The sequence below is a fragment of the Panthera tigris genome, chromosome B3, assembly GCF_018350195.1.
Source record: "Panthera tigris isolate Pti1 chromosome B3, P.tigris_Pti1_mat1.1, whole genome shotgun sequence".
Lineage (NCBI taxonomy): Eukaryota > Metazoa > Chordata > Mammalia > Carnivora > Felidae > Panthera > Panthera tigris.
In genome coordinates this window covers 102,153,357-102,167,741 of record NC_056665.1, presented here as the reverse complement: position 1 = coordinate 102,167,741, position 14,385 = coordinate 102,153,357, and the positions used below count along the sequence as shown (strand labels likewise).

The window sequence follows — 14,385 nt, the reverse complement described above, 5'->3', positions numbered from 1 at the left end:
GAAATCTACACCGATCCTTTAGCTTTTCACTCATTTACAAACTTAAAAGTTTCCCATGTGCTGAGTCAAGTTAGCAACAAAGATAGACATCACTAAGATCACTCAAATTTTATTTCTGGCAAAGAGAAACTTAAAAATTTAATGCAAATATGACAGTCTGGGCCACAGGCCTGAGTACAGATGATATTATCAGAGAATAAGGCTGGGTTGGAATGACTGTATACAGAAGAATACACAGGACAATACATACAGATATTATTCTGGTGTTGATTTATAACAGACTTATTTATTTACGACAATTAGTTTCAAAGAAAGAAAAATGGTAGAGAACAGATGAGATAAAGTATAACCATAGGCAAGTGGAAAACTATGAAATGATAAAGAGTAAGACCAATATGAATAGGAATATTAATATATATCTAGATTTCAGAGGTCCTACCATCTCTTTCCAGTACTAGACTACATGAAGCTATACACAACACTTCGTCATTTCCCCAAAAATGCTTTGAGGCAAAGAGAAATAGTTACCCTTGCTATACTTTTTACTGACACTCAACTACTACTTCATCAGCAGCATATCGGTTTGCTAGAGCTACCATACAAAATACCACTAACTGTGTGGTTTAAACACAGAAAAGTTACTTTTCATAAGTCTGGAGTCTAAAAGTCCAAGATCAAGGGGATGGTGGGTTTGTTTTATTCTGAGGCCTTTCTCCTTGGCTTGCAGAAGGCTGCCTTCTCATGGTGTCCTCACAGGATCTTTCCTCTGGACACACATGCCTTTGGTGTCTTTCTCTTGTGTGCAGAATTCTTTCTTTTAAAGACACCAATCAGATTAAATTAGGGCCCACCCTGTCTACCTTCTTTTAACTTAATCAACCTCTTTAGTTTTTAAGTTTATTTATTTTGAGAGACAGAAAGAGAGAGAGAGAGAGAGAGAGAGAGAGAGAGAGAGCGAGCATGAGTGGGGGAAGGGCAGAGAGAGACGGAGAAAGAGAATCCCAAGTAGGCTCCACACTGTCAACACATGGAACCTAACGCGAGCCTCCGTCTCATGAACCATGTGATCATGACCTGAGCAGAAATCACAGAGTCTGGATGCTTAATCAACTGAGCCACCCAGGCACCCCTTAATCACCTCTTTAAATGCCAGCTCTCCAAATTCAGTCACATTCCCAGGCACTGGGGATTAGCGCTTCAACATATGCAAAGGGAAGCAGCAGGCAATTCAGCCCCTAACAATGGGGTAAATGTAAGAATTCATGAGTTAAAGCTTAATGTTTTAAGATCATAAAAATAACCAGAAAGCTATTCTGATTTGATCTCCATACAACCCATATTTATTTAAGAGAACATTTCAAATCATTCAAGAGCTCACTACTCCAAATAATTAACACCTGGACAACTGTCTTCTGTAAAACATGTCTGGAAGGGGAAAAATGTTATCACTCCTATTAAAATCTCATTAGTACAAAATACAATGGTTATTATTAACCTTTTTTGCAGCCACTATAAGCCCTTTAAAATTCTGATGAAAGAAAATGGATGCTCCCTGAGGAGGGAGCGTGGGGCAAGCTGAGGGCAAAATACAGGCTGGCACCACCCCACCTTCCAGGTGGAATAAGTGTGATAGTCCTCAGACACTCCTGGCTACCCAAGAACAAAGGAAAGGGCTTTAAGCGCTTGCCACGGTAACGTGGGAAACTAAGGCAAATGAAAAATTAAATTCCCTTACTGCCTAGAACCCACTGACAAGTCCTTGAAACCAGCAGTGACCTCCCTCTAGGAGCCCAGCTGTCTCAATGATGACACTTTGCTGGGGGCAAAAGAAGTTTAGCTTAACATTATCCCAACCTTGAGGATCCTGTAAGTCTATTTCCTCTATCTCAACTGCTCCACAATATATGCTGGCAATCATGCTCCAAACTTACGGCCTCCTGATAAACATCTGAAGGGTCTCATGACTGAGGTTTTACTAAACGGTAATAAATGGCATTTCCGTAGCAACAGCTAGCCCCTCAAGGTCCTGGAAACCTTGCTTCCAAAATTTCTTAGAGACTTACTCTATCCCTGACCCCCTCCCAACCTGAGGGTATATAATGAGTTACCTGTCATGACCCCAGTGCAGAAGCTCTTCCTGCCCACAGGTCCTGTTCCCATGCTTTAATAAAATCATCTTTTTGCACTAGAGAGGTCTTCAAGAATTCTTTCTTGGTCGTTGGCTCCGGACCCCCCACCACCACCCCCAAACTTCATCACTCCCTGAGGAAAGGACACATAGCCACAAAGTCTGGCATGATTATTGTTTCGGGAGATTCACAAACCACCTCCCTAAAGCTCATCAGGATCCATGGACTCAGGTTAAAGAGCACTGACCTAAAGGACCATTTATATCTAAATTAAAAACTAAGTCTATACCAAAATGGACCAAAACACTTGAAATTGAGATTATCTTGAAAAATACAGGATATACAGTAACCATGTTTATATTTAGCTACTTGCCAAAGGATTGGAAGTAACTACTGATCAACCAAATATTAGAATAAATTTTAAGCCTATTAGCCAACACTAAAGGTGGGGAGAGGAGTGAAGAGAGAAGAAACATTACTTCAGAAAGTCTAAACTAAGAAAACCTACTGCAATTCAGCACAAAATCTTAGAATAAAAAAGAGACAAATAACAAGAGGTAGAAATCACTAACAAGTTTCTTGTTTACTGACAGAAGATCCATTATTTTCTACACACCAAAGTCATAGTCAACAAAGATAACATTATGTTGTGAAATTTCAAAACCTGGCTTGTCGTCTTCTCTCTGTATGCCTGACTGCCCTCAAAAAACAGCTTTGGATATGTTCAGACAATTGGGCAAAAGAGAAACTTCTGTTGAATTCACTATTCCACCTAGGGACGTACCTCTGTAGACAATTTTACTAAGGTGTAAACTCCCAAGGATAGGAACACTTGTCTGCCTGATTTACCACTGCGCCTCTGGAGCCTCACTCAAAAATCATTTGTTGAATTCGAATGGATGCTATATTCTAGAGACAGCCTGAATGTGGAAGACAGGCTGAGAATGTAACATCCATATCTACTGTACAAGCAGCTCAAATGGATCACTATAGTTTTGTGTTGGATCCAACACGATACGAAGTGGCAATATGGAGCCCCAGAAAATAAAAGTACTATTCATTAACGAGATTTCTTGTACCATTATTTCTAAAGAGATACCCCAAAAATAACTTGCTGGAGCTCCAGCTGGCAAACTGCTGAAAACCTTGAATTTTTATTTCCTGGTCTAGTACTTCAATTTCCCTTCTATGTCCATTTATATGATCCAAAGTCCAAGTTCATCTGTAAAGCGAACACACAAAATCCCCCACAGAAAAGTGAAAAACAGGTTTATTCCACTGTAGATGTATCTGAAGAATAAATTCAGCTTCTTGGCTCTGAGCAGTAAGAGAGAAGTCAGCTCACCTCAAAAGCCCTGAGCTTGAACAAGAGCTGAAAAGAGTAAGAAGAAAGGCAGTACAATGTATGAGGGGAAAGAAATTAATTATCTGGTCGCTTTCTGATTTACTGAAGAAAAGCTCCTCTATTAAACTTACCAGATATTCTTATGAGCTTCACTGACCTGGCAAAATCACTAGGTCTTCAACTACTTTCTAGTGCACCAGCTTCAGATGCTTGCTTTAAACGAAATACCAATGAAGAAACTGGGTTTTTTCCCTAAATAAATCCTTTCCAGAAACAAAAATATTATCATATTATAAATATTAGTAGGGGACTATTTGAAAAGTCCTTAAGGACACCAAGTGAGCCCCAGACTCCTTGATAACTCTCAAATGTAAAATATAACAGCTGTGAAATGGGAAAACTGAACAAAATCAGATTACCTTCCAAGCCGCCCTTCTACAGTTATAAGAAAGAAAATTGCACAATTTAAAAACCAAGGTCTTGGGGCGCCTGGGTGGCGCAGTCGGTTAAGCATCTGACTTCAGCCAGGTCACGATCTCGCGGTCCGTGAGTTCGAGCCCCGCGTCAGGCTCTGGGCTGATGGCTCGGAGCCTGGAGCCTGTTTCCGATTCTGTGTCTCCCTCTCTCTCTGCCCCTCCCCCGTTCATGCTCTGTCTCTCTCTGTCCCAAAAATAAATAAAAAAGCGTTGAAAAAAAAAATTAAAAAAAAAATAAATAAATAAAAACCAAGGTCTTCAGTAAGTAATACCAAAGCTAACTGTACTAAGCAGACATATTTTAGACTTTATTGCTCCTGATTCCAAATCAAGCCCAGAAACAGTTTTAGAAAATTAAATGCCTAAGCTCATTAAAAAGAAAAAAATTACACAAGTAGGTAAAACTTTAAAACAGCAATTTATAGGGGCGCCTGGGTGGCGCAGTCGGTTAAGCGTCCGACTTCAGCCAGGTCACAATCTCGCGGTCTGTGAGTTCCAGCCCCGCATCAGGCTCTGGGCTGATGGCTCGGAGCGTGGAGCCTGTTTCCGATTCTGTGTCTCCCTCTCTCTCTGCCCCTTCCCCGTTCATGCTCTGTCTCTCTCTGTCCCAAAAATAAATTTAAAAACGTTGAAAAAAAAAAAAATTAAAAAAAAAAAAAAAAACAAACAGCAATTTATAGTATTATACAAGTAGGGAAGTACACACTCATTAGAATGCATATTCACCCCTCATACTTATCTCTAGCTGGGAAAAAACTACTGGTAAGCACTCTAAGACAACTTCCTACCTAGATGAAACACATGGGTCTAAAGTTGCTCTGCAGTAGTCAGCTACCCAATAGAGTATACAGCACATCTCAACACCAAATTATGTACAGTACTATATTTTAATCACTGCTACAAAATCAAAATAAAATACACTTAAAGCCATTAAATGCCTTAAATTAGAATTTTATTTCGGGGGCACCTGGGTGGCTCAGTCTTGGTTTCAATTTAGGTCATGACCTCACGGTTCATGAGATCAAGCCACAGGTCGGGATCTAGGGCACTGACAGTGCAAAGTCTGCTTGGGATTCTCTCCCCCCCCCCCTTTCTGTCCCTCCCCTGCACGCTCTCTCTCTTTCAAAATAAATAAATAAACTTTTTTAAAAATGCTCAATCTCTGAAAAAATTATTTAAAAAATTTTTAAATTTTCTGATAGGTTTTGATTCAAAATAAATGGAAGGAATGATAGAAATAGATGTTACAATTTTCTAACTTTTACTGAATTAATGGATCTGGGCAAACCTGAAACACAGCACATGCTCCTGAGAGAGGAAAAGAAGGCATTTAAAAAAAAAAAAAAATTCTAATCTGGTCAGTCCTTTAAAGCCAGCTACCAATTTATAGAAAACACAGGAGACAAAAATATATTACACATCTGAGGAATACAAACAGTAAAATCTAGCAGGGAAACTACACTACAGAACAAAATAAGGCTGGTTTCTTCAAGCAAATTCCAAGTTAGAAAGGCAGATAGACTGGGGATGGGTGGGGTGTATAGGCGGGGAGGCTATCCCATTAAAATAAACTTAACAAGGAGCGCCTCTTGCTGGCTCAGTCACTAGAGCATGTGACTTCTGACGTCAGGGTCTCCAGTTCAAGCACCATGTTGGGCGTTGAGCCTACTTAAAAAACAAACAAACAAAAAACCCTTAAGAAACCAGCCAAATATAATGGATGCTGAGTCAAATAGACATACTATAAAAATTAATATATATGTGTGTATATATGTATTTTTAAGTCCTTATCTGTTAGATATACATCTTAAAATCTTTTTAGAGTAAGTGATATGATAGTTGAGATTTCCTTCATAACAATACGGGACAGAAGAAATGGTTTGGAGTATAGATCAAATAAGATTGGCCATGAGATGATAAACTGTTAAAGCTGGATATGGCTAAGTGCAGGTTCGTAACTCTATTTCTACATTTTTGTACATAACAGAATTTTCTCATAATTACTGGTTTTTAAAAAGGGGAAATAATTGGAAGCATTTGGAAAACAATGGATGAATAAGCCTGGAAATGTTCATTATACACACACAGGGTGAAGCTGCATACAGTCTGATTTGGAGGAAAATGTGGTGGAGTTCAGTGGTTCCTGGGTAAAACAGCTCCACAGGACTCTTTGTAAGTCCCTCTCCACTAAGCCCCAGGCTATCTGATGTGTCACTCTTTCCGGGTTCAGACACCGGGCACCAACCAATATAAATTCTTCTTGCCCTACTCCACACTAATTACTAAAAATTGAACAGGAAATAAATTAGAGAACAAAAAAATATATAAAAAAGAGAGACCAAAACAGAATCAAATAAAAAAGAACTAAAAGACAACAGTGATCAAGATCAATCAATCCATTTCTTAATTAAACAGATATGGCTTTCAATTCCCTCATTCTGTGACCTAAATCAGCAGTCTAATTATTAATAACTGAACCTGCCTTATGGATAAGTGCACTTAACTTTCATAACTTTAAAGATAAATATAAACATTTCAATAAATGCATAAGAAATTTTGCTATTTAAAGATACCTCATTGTAAATCCTTTTATAACAATACTCCCCCTCCACATTCACCCATGGGGAAGGGAGAAATGATAGTATTAGTATTAAAATATTAATATTATTAACAACATAGCCATTGATATTTATTAAGCACATATAAACATTAATTTCATCTTCAGGACAACTGTATGAGATATATACAATTATTATTTATTCACATTTCACAAATGTGGAAACTGACCAATTAAAGTGTAATGAATATTTTTAAATAATTGGTTATACAAGCAGTTCATCTTAGAATATTAAATGATGGGTCTTTTTTTATTTAAGTATTTATTTTGAGAGAGAGCATGAGCAGGGGAGAGGCAGAGAGAGATGGAGAGAGGGAGAATCCCAAGCAGGTTCCATGTGATTAATGCACAGAGCACGACTCAGGGCTCCAACTCAGGAAACCATGAGAACATGACCTGAGCCAAAATCAAGAGTCAGACACTTAACTGACTGAGCCACCCAGGTGCCCCGACAGGTCATTTTTTAAAATGTGCTTTATAACATTTTTAAACAAAGCTGTGTGTGTATACACACATATTGATATAAAAATAAATAGAAGAGTCAAAGGATTTGCTCAGAAGTCACCAAATCAGCTGTACAGGCCTTCCTAATTACAAGTACAGTATAATAATGATGCTATTTCCTAAACCCTCAAATCCCAGTGGTTCTCCATTCTTTAAAAGGAAAATTAAGTCACAAACCAAAGTCAGTTCAAGTTCATTTTAAAAGAAATGTTTCTTTTGCCCAGGAAATGGTCAAAGACTCAAAGATTAACTGAACATACACAGATCCAGGCTGAACAAAAAGTCAAAAGGAAAGCATTAGATACCATCTACTCCTTAAGGGCAGGGACCCTGTATGGTATTTTATAGATTCCCCCTATGAGATCAAGCACAGAATACTTTACACATAAGAAGAGCTCCATGATGGGAATGCAAGCTGGTGCAGCCACTCTGGAAAACAGGATGGAGATTCCTCAAAAAACTAAAAATAGAACTACCCTCCGACCCAGCATTTGCACTACTAGGTATTTATCCAAGGGATACAGGTGTACTGTTTCAAAGGGACACATGCACCCCTGTGTTTATAGCAGCACTATCTGCAATAGCCAAAGTATGGAAAGAGCCCAAATGTCCATCGATGGATGAATGGATAAAGATGATATGGTATATATATACAATGGAGTATTACTCGGCAATCAAAAAGAATGAAATCTTGCCATTTGCAACTACGTAGGTGGAACTGGAGGGTATTATGCTGAGTGAAATTAGAGAAAGACAAAAATCATATGACTTCACTCATATGAGGGCTTTAAGAGGCAAAACAGATGAACATAAGGGAAGGGAAACAAAAATAATATAAAAACAGGGAGGGGGACAAAACATAAGAGACTCATAAATATGGAGAACAAACAGAAGGTTACTGGAGGAGGTGTGGGAGGGGGGGATGGGCTAAATGGATAAGGAGCACTAAGGAATCTACTCCTGAAATCATTGTTGCACTATATGCTAATTAATTTGGATGTAAATTTAAAAAACAATAAATTTAAAAAATTAATTAAAAAAAAAAAAAAGAGCTCCACGAAAAGTAAACGCCGGGAACTATTCTGCAATAGCATCCCAGTCTCTCAAACCTTCATCAATCTGGCCTCCAAATAAAGGGGGAAATAATACTTAATAAACTACTTTGACTCAAAATACCTACTCTTCATTGTCACGCAATCTACTAATGGACCCACCGGACTTGCTGGGTGGGAAAACCAGTTTGACAAGGCAATCACTGCCCTGCTCCAGAGACAACTTCATAAACTCAGTACCCAAATCCCCCCAATACCTCCCACAAGGAAAAACTGTTTTACCCCATGACTTCCTTATAAAGTCTCAATATCCTCTGTCATCGAAAGTTGATAACTTAACACAATGGTTCTCAATCTTTCTTGAACTGCGGACACTTCAGAATCTGAGGAAAAGTCTAAGTCCTCTGCCCAAGAAAAAAGGCCAGGGCATGCACACAAACTATTCTGCACAGAATTCAGGGGAAATCTCAAGGCTTCTGATTAACAGCTCCTGTCTTAGTTCTTCCTTGTATACTTTCCTTTTACCGTCACAGGGACTGTTTAACCTTTCTTCCCTACCTGTTACCATCTTTATCATTTACTCACTGTACTACTACTGTAGTACATTGTACAACTACAGAAGCTGCTTACCCAGCTGGACCCCTCCTGCCCGGGTCTCATCCACTGCCCCACCCTCACCCAGCAGTATTAAGGAATAGCTACTATATGCCTCCCATGGGACACTTACCTTGGTCTATCTTGTCTTCCTCTCCCCTACTATACTGTAAACTGAAAGTTATAAGTAATCATACTCCTTTCTGTAGCTCTCACAGAGCATGTAGCACAGGGCCTTCCTTGCACCTGGCAAGTGTTCATTAGAGTGAATCAATGTCAAACCTAAGGATGTAATGGAAATCTTTCTTTTAAAAGATCAGCAACCATCTTTTAAATGGAACATGGGAGTGCCTGACTAATCGATACTTGGGCAGACCAGGAAGTTGATACAACTAAACAACTCCACCCACCACTTCCTGACCTAGTGCACTGCTAGCTCAGTGATGGGAGGTGGAAGAAGTGGAGATGCTCTCCAGGTCATGGTCACTTTTAATCTTCATTACTTTTCTGCAAAACAAAACACAGTTTGGCTTGAGTAGCCACTTTTTTCCAGCACCCTACTTACCTAAAAATTTCTATGCAATGCCGGATTTTAAAGAAAATCCTACTCACCAGCCATGTGCAAACAAATACTTCCACAAAAGTTTTCCAACTTAATACTGTCAGTTTAAGTAGAGTAAAAACAACTTTCATGTTGCTAATAACCTCCACGACAGAACAATCTAGATAAGCAGACATTCAGCTATGAGTTAGGCAACATCCTTCTCATTTTCAAAGCCCCAAACCACATCCTTTAAATACTAAAATATACAGACATGAAGTCCCAACAAGAAATACTGTAAAGTCTCCCCATGGCTCTTTACTATATTAAACACAGCTGTCCAGGGTCATGTTTACATAGATTTTTTTTTAATGCCAAACCAACATCAGTGCTAAAATATTTCTGATAAACAGACTCCTACACACCCAAACTAGAAAGGAAAAGGGCACCAAGAAGTTTAAAAATACTTTCATCTTTAAGGGCAATAAAAACACAAACTGGGTCCTATTATCATGTTTTGGTCATTTTGGTGTAACAGTTATATACATTTATTTCAAAGCCACAATGCTTTATTAATTACTTTAATAGAAAATCTTAACTTCCCTGGTTCTTTCTAAATCAATTACAAAGATGCAGAGTTCACACCCAGAACCCTAAGGTACTTCAATTTAATAAACCAAACCACAAAGGAGAACCTGATACCAAGATCAGATTTCACTGCTGGGTTAATAGGTGGCAAAACTGTACATACCAAACAGCAAAGCCAAACACACTAAGAGTTAAGAAATGATACAAAACTACATCACCCCCAAATTTCTACCAATAAGCCTATTCCTCTCATACTGCCAATCTTATAGAAACAGACCATTAGTACAATAAAGTAACCAATCATAATTCACAAACTGCTGGAATTTGTGACTTGTGGGTCTAACTCTTGTCAGCCTCTAAGCAGGATCCTACTCCCTAGGAAAGGTGGTCTTATAAGCTAATAAATTGTAGCCACTGGAAAAATAAAACAAGTATCTTCCCTAAACATACCAGCACCTGAGCTGTAAGAAATGTTTTGTATCTACAAAGCACTTTTGCAAACATCTCATCTGCCCTCTTTCTGTTCCTCAGATCATTTGCATCTTGGTTAGGTACAAAGGTATCAGCTGCTCCTTCTTTCTTTCCTCTCCAGTCTCCATATGCCTATTCCCCCATGCTCATGTCACCACAAACCTATATATAACCTTAATGTTTTTGTATTGAAGTCTGCAACCATTGTGCTGAAAGGAGATAAAAGCTCAAAAACTGAAACCTGCTCAAGATCAAGTAGGGATGTAGCCATAACTTCAAAGGTCAACATTTTCTGATACACTACAAGCTCAAAACACTACATTTTAAGTTATAAAAGATTAAGGGGCACCTGGGTGGCTCAGCTGGTTAAGGATCTGACTACTGGTTTGGGCTCAGGTCATGATCTCATGGCCTGCCTTAGGCTCCACACTGGGCATGGAGCCTGCTTGAAGTTCTCTCTCTTTCTCTCCCTCAGCCCTTCTCTCTCTCTCTCTCTCTCTCTCTCTCTTAAAATAAGATTCAAACAAAGAGGTACACCAAGTTCTCCTTATGAAAACACTTTACAATATATGTTACTTCAGGAACTGACACTTAGTCCCATCATGTATTAAACATTTCCAACTTTTAGAAAGCATAGTAAAAGACAATCTGAGAAAGAGCTTTGTATCCAAGAAGCCTTCTACAGTGATTAGCAAAGAACCAAACATTACCCAAAAGCAAACCAGAAGCTAACCTGCATTACCTGGGATCTTACAGACAGGTGACAGTGCTAGACCTAATTTCATGCAGAGGCAGATCCTTTATATCAGTCATTCAGTGTTTCATATAACAACGCCCTCAAGGAGAATAACATTTACTATAATTCTTATTTCTACTCTGAGTGGGATGTATAAGTGAGAAAAATATTAAATACCCAAGGATAATCAAATAGGAAGTTCTTCAGTTCCTGAATTCATGTGGAAAATAATTATTGAACACCTACAGACATGCTCCAAGGTGCCTGAAACCCTGATTTAATGAAGGAAAAATGAAAGCTAAACAATGAACAAAGGTTTCAGCAGCAGCTCAAATGTAAAAAAGTAGAGAAGATGAGTTATCACAGTATCTTTAAAATGTGACAAACACGGGGCGCCTGGGGGGCTCAGTTGATTGAGCATCTAACTTTAGTTCAAGTCATGATCCCACAGCTTGTGAGTTCCAGCCCCGCATCAGGCTCTGTGCTGACAGCTCAGAGCCTGGAGCCTGCTTCGGATTCTGTGTCTCCCTCTCTGTCTGCCCCAACCCACTCGCATTCTGTCTCTGTCTCTCTCAAAAATAAATAAACATTAAAAAAAAAATTTTTTTTTTAATGTGACAAACACAACAGAATTTGCAGAGTGAATGGCAGCACTTATACTGTAAGCATCAATTTAGTTTTTCAAACTTTATTCAAAATAGTATCAAAATAATATGAAACTAAATAGCATATTAAAGTATATTAATAAAGTATAAAGTATATTAAATAGTTTATAGTTGTATAAGAACTAGAAGCATACAGGGTTTACTAGTTTTGTTCATACATATTTAACTACATAACAATGCAACGTAAAAATGTTTTAGTTCTATATATATTAAAGGGTCTTGGGGCGCCTGGGTGGCTCAGTCGGTTAAGCGGCCGACTTCGGCTCAGGTCATGATCTCACAGTCCGTGAGTTTGAGCCCCGCGTCAGGCTCTGTGCGGACAGCTCAGAGCCTGGAGCCTGTTTTGGATTCTGTGTCTCCCTCTCTCTGACCCTCCCCCATTCATGCTCTGTCTCTCTCTGTCTCAAAAATAAATAAACGTTAAAAAAAAAAAAAGTTTAAAAAAAAGGGTCTTAATGAATTTCTTCCTTTGGATGATTCACATGTTACTCAAATTTACAAAATAATACTCCAGACCAGAAATTATTTAGTGCGAGAGAAGATGAGAGCAGCACAGGAAAAACTATTAATATATTTATAATATAAGTGCATACCACAGAGATTTGATTAAAACTACACAGATGGTAGAGATTTTTGGACCCACTCTCATCTAAATCTGCAACACTAGCATTACACTCAAATTGCAACTACTGGGACACCTGGCTGGCTCATTCCTTAGAATATGAGACTCTTGTTCTCAGGATGTGAGGTCAAGCTTCATGTTGGGTATAGAGTCCTAATTAAAAAAATTAAAAAACAATAAATTGCAACTATCCTGTGGGGGGGCCTAAAAAGACCAGGCCTTTCCTACCTTTGGGAATTTTCTTCCGTTTCACAAGTATAAAATAATTTCCAGCCTCTAATTTGAACATTCAAGCAATCATTACTCCTATTCAAATCTCACAGTTTGTGAGCGAAGGTACCAACTAGATCTTTTCTTCACTCAGTATTTACTAAGCATCTACTATGTACCAGGCACTCTTCCAAAGATTAGTGATACAGCAGTGAGTTAAATATAAAAGTATTCGTCTTCATCAGATATACATTCTAGCTGGGAAGCAGACTAATAAAGCATATGGTACATGAAAGGTCTTTATGGAAAGAAAAGGAAGTATGGAGCATATATATCATATATAAAAAATATATCTAAAGCATAAGATTTTGGAAAGCTATTTTACAGTCAACCATATCATGAAACAATTTTTTTTAGTAAATAAAACTCATTAGAAAGAATTTGAGTGCCCTTTTCTATGACAAATCTAGAAATGGAATACGAACATCAGGATAATTGAAACACAATGTCACATAAAGCAAAGTCTTTTAGGAAATGAATCTGATCCTGCTTTGTGCACAAACCATTCCTGAAATACCCTAGATTTGAAGCAAATTTTAGAAGATTTATGGAAACACATACAAAAAGCCCTAAAAGTGAGTTTAAGACAATATAAGGGAAAGGAAATATAAAAATCAAGAGATTATTATTTAGGTCACTCACTGTTAGCATAAGTGTATAGTATTTCCTAAGTTTTTATCACTAAAACTAAATTTGATATAAAGAGAAAAGTGATGTCATGGCTGTCCGAGGCAACTCAGCTGTAAGTTGCTTGCACGATTACAGGAAACACACAAATCAAAACTACAGATAAATGCCTTCTACAGGTTCTCATTTGGGAAGATGGCAAGGGGAAAAGAGAAACATCAGAAGAGGAACAAAAAACAGGCAAATCCAACAGGAAAAACACGATCTTTGAACTTAACATGAAAACAAAGGCCAGCCATAAGGTAAAGAAAAGCAGTACTGAAATTAACATTTTTCCTAGCAAGAACCTAGAAAAATAGGCAATGGGAAGGCTCAAGAGGCAAATTTTATCAGAAAAAAACAAATTATTGTGAAGTTTTCTTTTTGGTCTTAAACAAGTACTCTAATTCCCAAAGACCCCTTAAAAAAAAAGTTGCACAAGGAATTAGCTGAAGATCAGAAGAGTATGAATACCTAGGAAGTTAAAATCCATTTGGTTATATCAGCTGAAGAAAGTAACTAAAGTTGATTAGGCTTTAAGGAGGAGCTTAAAAAATTTTTAAGCCATGTTTGTTGTGCCTTTAGGAAAGTGTAGGTAAGGGTGCTGAATCTTCTTGTATTGAGCAAGTTCTTTGGTTCTTAAGGGGATTATAATCAGTTGTGGGTCAAAAACTGTACATCAAGATTCATCACAGCTTGGATGAATTCTTTCTTAGGTTATTCTTCTTTCTTCTATTAAAAAAAAGTTTTAATTCTATCCCACTATCACATTTCTATCCACATCCCACAAATCCAGAAACAAAATTCATTGACTCTCCAAAATAATATTGAGTAGAAAGTTAAAATTTTAGGGGCTGCCTGGCTGGCTCAGTCAGAAGAGCATGCAACTTTTGATCTCGGGGTTGTGAGTTCGAGCCCCACACTGGGTACAGAGATTACTAGAAAATCATAATCATAACAATAATAATAAATTTTAACAAAGTTAAAATTTTAGAAAGAGAATGATTCAAAAGTATCAAGAAAAATCCTTTAAGATCATCCAACTTCCTGGGCGTCTGGGTGGCTCAATCGGTTAATTGTCTGGTTCTTGGTTTTAGCTCAGGTCATGA

At 38.0% G+C, this 14,385-nt stretch overlaps 1 protein-coding gene across 10 annotated transcripts in view; it reads right to left on the bottom strand.

Annotated features, from left to right (window-relative positions):
• The window catches only part of FBXO34 (F-box protein 34), an 88,431-nt gene that overhangs the window by 14,937 nt on the left and 59,109 nt on the right, over positions 1-14,385 (bottom strand). The window contains exon 2 of one of the 10 annotated variants that reach the window (XM_042989759.1): positions 1,139-1,235. The exons of 8 other annotated variants lie outside the window; for them this stretch is intronic. The gene's annotated coding sequence lies outside the window, so the exon portion shown is untranslated. Of the gene's footprint in view, positions 1-1,138; positions 1,236-8,850; positions 9,119-14,385 lie in introns of those variants that run through there. One more of the 10 variants, XM_007083319.2, reaches the window with a different exon arrangement.